The sequence below is a fragment of the Camelina sativa genome, chromosome 5 (assembly GCF_030686135.1).
Source record: "Camelina sativa cultivar CO46 ecotype springtype chromosome 5, ASM3068613v1".
Taxonomy (NCBI): Eukaryota; Viridiplantae; Streptophyta; class Magnoliopsida; order Brassicales; family Brassicaceae; genus Camelina; species Camelina sativa.
The window spans coordinates 16,277,542-16,285,759 of record NC_141884.1 but is presented as its reverse complement, the minus strand read 5'-3'; the positions used below and the strand labels follow the sequence as shown (position 1 = coordinate 16,285,759).

General features: G+C 41.4%; 1 non-coding gene across 1 annotated transcript; it reads left to right on the top strand.

Moving 5' to 3' along the window:
• Nucleotides 1–7,842: 7,842 nt before the first annotated feature.
• On the top strand, nucleotides 7,843–7,949 carry LOC147943818 (small nucleolar RNA R71). The gene has a single exon (XR_015558726.1). It is a non-coding gene; the product is annotated as a small nucleolar RNA R71 (small nucleolar RNA).
• Nucleotides 7,950–8,218: the final 269 nt, after the last annotated feature.

The following is an 8,218-nucleotide window of genomic DNA, read 5'->3' as shown; positions in this document are numbered from 1 at the left end:
TTGTCTAGAGATTAGCTCAAAGCTTTGCTTGAGATTTGTTGGCCAAAGTGTGATAGCCTCATTCATTAGTCTAGCCCATGAATCCCTCCTCAAGGCCTTCTTTGTTTATTAATATCTTAGTTTTAATCCTGTTGCTTGCTTGTTATTTGATTCGTTCTTGTGTTGCTCTGTTTTTCTAGCATTGCTCTGTTTTCCGGATTATTCTAGCTCGACCCTGTACTCGACCTACACTCGGTCAAGTGCTTGCTCGAATTCATCCCCAGAATTCTTGTTTATGATTTGTGATTGTCCTATTTCATTCATGTTTCATTTTAGTTGCATTCATTTAGTTTTCAGTTCATTACCTGTCTTGCATTAGTTCATTAGTAGTAGTTCCTACTTCTGTTCTTGCTTCATTACTGTTACAATCATTCAGTTTCAATTGCATCTAGTTCTTAGTTCTTGTAGTTTATTTTCTGCATTTTACATTTCCATCTTAGGATTGTTAGTGACAAACAATCTTCACATTTGTCTTAACTTAGATTCATATGCATATCTTAATTGTTCACAAACGCTCATTGAGGATTGATACCTCTTATACTGCAACAGCATAAGGAGAATTGAAACACCCATCCATCATTCCATTCATATCTCACCATTGCATACATTCATCATCATTCACCACCATAAGAAAAATAACTTGTTTCAGGATGTTACAACTTAAGGCAGTTTGGTCGACCCTATATAAGGGATGGAACCCTTAGGATTTCTCTAGTATTCGCATACACATCCGAGAGCCACCGCAAGAGAGAAAAGGGTTTCCATAGGAGTTTAAACCGATAGATCCTAAGTGCAAAAGGAATAATTCCCAAAAGGGTAAAAACTAGACTTTTGACTATTCTAAAAAGTTGGACTCTTTGGTGGCTGCAGGTACAAGGTCCTTAAATAGAAAAAGGAGTGGAAGCCCTAAAAATACTAAAAGAAAAAATAGCTAGGCGGCTCGGCCAACTCGACCCGGTGCTCGGTCGAGTGACCGGTCGAGTTGGCTTCTCTCGTGCATCTTCCACTCGGTCGAGTCCCTCTCTGCACACGGTCGAGTGTCTGGTCGAGTGGGCGGTCGAGTGGGACTTTGGACCTTGTTTCTTCAGCCTTAACTCTCTTGCTTTCTCCTCTTGTTTGCTTCACTTCTCCTCAGCATTGCTTCCATGCTCCTTAAGCTTCAAAATCACCTGATTATGCATGAAAAGATGCAAATGCAATGCAACTAAACTCTAATGCATGATTAGTCCTAAAGCTATGCAATAATGGTCAAAATGGATAGCAAAAGATGCAAAAGATGTGAATAAACTAAGGGAAAACAGGGTAAAATATATGAACATCAACACCCCTAAAATTAGTCTTTGCTTGCCCTCAAGCAAATAATCAAGACATAAGAAGGTAGGTGAGGTTTAAAAGTGGGATCTCAGCTCCTAAAACTTGCAAATAGACCATCTAGAATCAATGTCCAAGTTACTAGTACTATGATGCAAGTTGAATGAGCTGTACTTAAAGATTTTAGACAAGCATATCACAACCTTTACTGATTTGAGCCTTAGATATCCACATGCATTCAAATCAACCATTTCCTTTAACATTCATTAATCAAGAACATGAATAAATTCTATGCAATGCTTAAACTTATTTGGCTTGGAGATAAAGGTCTTGAGACAATGGTGGTCTCTTTTTAGAGTAGGGCTTATCAATATCAAGGTTCTCTCATAAAAATGGATTGAGCTTTAGAAGAATGCTAAATGTAAGAACACTTAGACACATACAAGAACAAAACCTTGTCTACCCAAAGGCACCCAAAGAATTCATCCTATCAATCTAAACCCAAATGATCCTAGTGCTACCCTTTAACTTCTTCTTTTCTCTTTCACCCTTTTCTCTTTTGGTTTTCAAGTTTTAGGAGATGTTCTTATTTGATCTTTCTAGTGGGATGGGGGATTCTTTCTTATTTGCTATAGTTCTCTTTTCTTATTATTCTTAAGACATACAAGCTTTTTGCTAAACTCTTCTTTTCTTTCTTTCTTTTCTTTAACTAGAACCAACTTTATCAATTTTTTTTTTTTTTAACTTCCCATCCTTTCACTAGACTTTGCTGAAACACATTCTCCTCTTAAAGACTCTACCTTTTTTTTCTTTCTCTTTTTCCTCTTTTCTTTTCATAACAGCCAAGTCCCAAACCAAACAAGTGAACCACCTAGTCCTATCTAGTTTGAAAAATGCAAACTAGAACTACACAAGGCTTTACTCTTGTCAATTCAAATCTAACACTTTCTACGAAGCTCAATCCCAAAAATAGGCCTCACACACACAAGAATAAACATGGCTTGAAAGAAGGGCTGGTTTAGGGGTAGGGGAACTGATTCTTAATGAGGAAATCAGCTACTTGGATCAACAAGAGTGGTAAAAAGGAGAAAGATGATCCAAGTATGTATATGGTATCCATGAGTTTAAAGCAATGCACACATTGATAACTGAAAGTCAATATTAGGTTCTTATAAGTAGGAAATGGCATCAAATCTCAACATGCTTCAATTTAGACAAAATGCAATGCAGGAATTCAAGGCTTGGTTCAATCTTATGCTTCTAACTACTCAACTAGCATCAAAGTATTATTAATTTGGGCATTGATCCTAGTCTAGTGAATTAAGCAAGCTAACAAGGCAAACTCATCGTAGATCCCTAATGCAAATATTATACAATCCTTCATGAAACATGCTAAACAAGATCCTAATATGCAATGCAAACTACATGAACACTCTTTTTTTTTATAAAGATTTTTTTCAAAATTTTTCAAATTTTTAGGGTTTTTCTATGCCTTAGATGCTATGCAAATACTAACATGATGATACTAAAAATTTGAAATAAGAACACAAAACACAATGTCAAATGCTATCTCAAACCCTCCCCCAAACTTAAATCACACAGTCCTCTGTGTGAAAGAAATTTGTAAGAGGATTCAAGACCAAAAACTAAACACAATATGAAATGCAATGGTATTTACAAGTGAAGGTGATAGTGGTACCTCAAGGATTGGAGAAGAAGTTGTCCACATCCTCTTGCATGCTGTCAAACGTGTAGTTGGGGTCTTGTTGCTGACTTGTGGAAGGTGATTGGGGTAGCTCGACGATGGTGATCAACCTTGACTCGGTCGAGTGCGTGCTCGAGTGGGGTGGTCGAGCTGGACCGTAGATGCCAAAATCTTGTCCTTGCTGCTGGTAAAACTGCTGGTAGAGTGCTGGATCCACGAAGTATTGGGGTGGGATGGGAGGGTACCTGGATAGCGTGGATAAGCAGCTGGAGGTGGGAAGCCATAAGGTGATCTGGGCTGGAACTCGGCCGAGTGCATTTGGGGTGCTCGATCGAGTGGGTGCTCGAGTGACCCGGTCGAGTGCCTCGAAAATTATTGTTCTCGGGTACTTGAAATCCTCTTCCTCTGATTTGGCTCATACATTGAAGCTCTAGCTGGTTCCACAGGGTTTGCAACTCTTGAAAGTTCTCTAGTTGAGCTACTCCTCCTTTAGACCCTTGATGGACTTAGCCATGTTGGTCACCTTCTTCTTAAGCTTGTCAAACCTCTTCCCATGCCACTTGTTCCATCTTTGCAAAAGTGTCAACCTCTTGCTATTCTCCCTCACTCCTCTACTTTCTCTACTATCCCTTGGGTTGGGCTCATAATCCTCAAAGTAAAACTGCTCCTCCCCATCAGCCATTTGTGCATTTCCAGCTTCTTCAACTCTAGGTTGAACTATCCCATCAAACAAAAACTCATCAGCCGGCCAAAAAATAATGTTGGCTCCTTCTTGAATGGTGGTGAGCTCTTGGTTAGGTAGGATCAATTGCTTCTTTCCAACTGTTGGGAGCTCAAAGTTGAAGATGTGATTTCCTTGATGCATCTCCTTGGCTAGTATGAGAGTGGTGGTGAGGTATCTTGAGTCTATCCACCTTGGTGAAACCCTTTCTCCTCTAAGTGGGACCTTAGCAGCTTGTAGTATTGGAGGGATGATGCCTCCAATGGTTAGGGCTCCTCTTGAACCTTTGTTGTACAACTTGCCTACCCAGCTCCTCAACTCTATCATGTGGTCAATAAGCACCATTGCTAGGTCAGTCTCCACAGTGGTCCCAATAATGATGGTTCCATCTCTTGCTTGAAGGATGATTCCGTTCAAAGCCATGTCAATCATCTTGAGCTCTCCTTCAATTAGATTCCCAGTTTCCTTACTAGCAAAGAAGGTGTTGGCAAGAGCTTTGTGGAAGTACCTTAGGACTGAGCTTCTTATCTTTGAGCTCTTGGTCTTGGAGGGATAATAGGTGATGTTGTCTCCAATGGTTTCCCAAATGGAATAGAGCTCCTCTCTTGGTATCATCAAGCTTCTATTGCTCCCAACCTCAAAACCAAACTCATTGGCTATCTTCTTCATTGAAAGCTCATACTTCTTCCAACTTGATTGTGAATGCAATATGACCAGCTCCAAACTCAGCATCCTTCCTTGCATATGTATGCAGCTTGACTGTGGCCAAAAACTCACAACTTTCTTTTTTTGTAGCTCTCCATGCAAAGCCCCATGAACTTGGTTAAGTTGTTCTTCTCAAAAAGATACTCCACATCTTCATCAATGGCTAGCTTCTCCATGGTTTCCTTATGTAGATATCTAGTCCCCAGGAACTCCATGCTCATGAAGGCTTCATAAAGTTGCCTCTTTGTCAAACCACAAGATCCTGCTTCTCATCATCCTCTCCCTCTTCTTCTTCATCTTCTTTCTCACTCTCACTTTCACTCTCCTCTTGTTCAACCTCAACTGCTGGCCTTTTCTCTTTGGCCTTGTGTCTCCTCATGAACTCATTGAGAGTTGGCTCCCTTTCTTCCTCACTTTCAGTTCTCTTAGGATCTTCCTCAACTGACTCATTCCTTGAAGACGACATTTGGCTCGACCGACCACTCGGACCACCACTCGGTCGAGTGCATGATCGAGTAGGACGTTGAGTGGTCCTTCCAGCTTCTCCTCTTGATTCAAGGCTAGCATCACGATGTTCCATGGAACTTGCAGCTGCTCGTTGAGACTTCCTAGTAATCCTTGAAGACATTTTCAAACAGAACTGAAGGGAAAAGACTCAAAGCTTAATGATAATAGGTTAGTGACCCAAAAACTTGAAAAAACTAAGCTTGAGCAAAAGATGAACTTTGAGAGAGATTTTAAAACTTGATTTTAGTTGTTTTGAGCAAATGAGAGAGTGTGAGAGGTATAGGATCGTGCAAGCTTTATTTAAAGAAGCTAAGGGGACAATGAGACAAGGGTGGAGCGTCCATACCATTCAAATTCGAATTGGGAATCTTTGACCTGCTTTTTGCTGCCACTCGACCCCACACTCGACTGTACACGGTCGAGCACCTTGACCAAATTTTGAAATTTCAAATTTTTTCTTCTTTGTCTTCCCTCCACTCGATCATTCTAGAGAAATGAGAATCGAATGGGCCTTGCTTCTTTGCCAACTCGGTCGAGTACCTCTCGTGGACTGATCGAATGGGCTTGCGAATCTCCTTCCCCAAGTCCAAATCTCTCCATACCAATCTACACTTTCATTAAAAGGCCTGTCCAACACAAACATAAAAGAAAACACATCAAAACTACTAAGAAAATAAAGCATATTTTCAAAGGATACCTTAGGGACTTCCTCCCTAGTGAGCTTGTTTAGAGTCACTAAGCTTGACTTTGGTTGCCTTCTTAGACTTGGTTTAGATACCAAGGAGGTGATGAAATCCTCCCTGGAACCTCTTGGTCACTGTGAAGTTTATCCTTGATCACTTCACTCTTAACACACAAACTATACTTCTTCTTGATTTTGAGCCTTGGTCTTGCTTTCCTCAAAGACCTCTTGTTTAGCTTAACTTGGAGATCCTCAACCATACCAGTCAACTCTTGAACTGACCTCTTGAGCTTTTCCACAGAATCTTCTTGAAGAGAGAGCTCAGCCTTTGGAGTTGCCTTATCACTTAAACCTTCTTGACCACCTTTGTCCTTGATAGTAAAAGGCTGATCATCAATGGTAGGAAGGTTGGTTGGGTTATAGATGTTGAACTTCATAGATATACACTCAGCAATGTTCAAGGTCACAAGACCTTCCTTGACATCAATGACTGCTCCAACAGTGGCTAAGAATGGCCTCCCAAGAATGATAGGATCTTCAGGTTCCTTGTCCATTTCCAATACCACAAAATCTGTATGAACCCTTGCTCTCCCTATCTTCACTGGAATGTTCTCCAACTTGCCAACCACATCTTTATTTGACCCATCAGCTAGGCATACATGAAGGTTGGTTGATTTGAAGTCAGTGTGCCCAAGCTTTTGTGCTATGGAATAAGGCATCACACTGATTGAGGCTCCCAAATCACAAAGGCATTGGTTGTAGTGAAGGTAACTGAGTGTGCAAGGCAGATAGAATGGCCCTGGATCCTTAAGCTTAATTGGGATGATCACTCCTCCAAGGTCCTCAAGATCCTTCTCATCTTGAGCTTGAGCCTTCTTCTTTGACAAATCTAGCAAAAAATCCCTATAGAGAGGATATGGTTCATACTGTTCCAAGGCAGGTCCTCTCTCCTCTTCTTGGTAAGCAATGATGATCTCTTGTATGGCCATGACTTCCTCTAGTTTCTCAACCACAGCTTCTTCCTTCAAAACCCTCACTTCCTCTTGTTCCTTAGCCATCATTTCCTTTCTCTCAATGATTTCCCTAAGCTCCTTAAGCTTCTGTGCTTTAAAACGTCCTGGGAATGGCAGAGGTGGTTTGTAAGCAGGAGGAATGTACTTAGAAGGCTTGACAGCTTCGGAGTCTTCAGCTCGATCGACCACTCGATCAGTCACTCGGTCGAGTGGTGGCTCGAGTACCTGGTCGAGTGCAATACCGGATTCAGATTTCTTTGCACAAACGTCACTTGGGGCATCAGTAACTGATGAATTCCCCCAAACTTGGACTTCACTGTCCTCAGTGACTTTCTCATCAGAGATATGAATGGCTTTTGCACTGAACTCCCTTGGATTTTGAACAGCTTTTCCAGGGAGTTGGTTGGGTTTAGGAGCTGAAGTAGAGGCAATGTTGCTCTCCATATACTTCACTCTAGAGTTGAGACCTTCAAACTTCATGTTAAGGTCATTGTATTGGGATGTGAGCCTTTGATTCAACTCAGCAAACTGTTTGGCTTCCTCAATCTTTCCTTGTGTTTGCTCAATCAACAACTGTTGCATCATGGCTCTTAAGTCTTGTTCTTGGACTTGGTTTGTCTGAAACCCTGGTGGGGAACACAACTGAGGCTTGAACACTTGATGCTGTTGTTTGGGGACATAGTTGTTCTGTTGTTGAGGCTGTTGAGGTGGATAGACTTGGTCTTGTGGATTGGCTACATTGTTGCTTCTATAGGAGAGGTTGTTGTTCTTGAACCCTCCTTGGTTGTAGCCTTTGAATCCACCCTGGTTTTGCATATAACAGAGCTCAGCAAACTCATTCTCCCCCTCTTGAACTTGAACCTCTTCTTCACCAATGTAGTGAATGGACTTTTGTTGGCTAAGAAGGATCTTGTCAAGCTTCTCATTGACCATCTTCAAATCCTTTTTGTACTTTTCCTCTTGGTCAGTGGAGGTGGACCTTATGGTTTTGTCATAGTCCTCATTGTAATTTCCATCAGACTGAGCAAGAATCTCAACTAATTCCCATCCTTCTTCCACATTCTTGTTGAGGAAGTTGCCATTAGAAGCTGTGTCAAGAAGCATCCTGATCTTGGGAAGCACTCCTCTATATAAAGTGCTAAGTAGGGACTCATTGCTGAAGCCATGGTGAGGACACTGAGTCTGGAACCCTTTAAACCTCTCCCAAGCTTCACAAAAGCTCTCATTCTTACTTTGAGCAAACCCAGAAATTTCATTCCTCAATCTAGCTCTCCTAGCATTGGAGAAGAACTTGGCCAAGAAAGCCTTCTTGCAAGCATCCCATGTGGTTATTGCTCCAGTAGGAAGAGTCTTCTCCTAAAGGTGAGCCTTGTCTCCAAGTGAGAATGGGAAGAGCCTCAAATTGAATCCATCTTCACTCACTCCATTAATCTTTGTTAGACCACATATTCTATCAAACTCATCAAGGTGGTCTAGAGGATCCTCCATTGGCAACCCATGGAACTTGTTGGCTTGAATCATGGAGATCAGTCCAC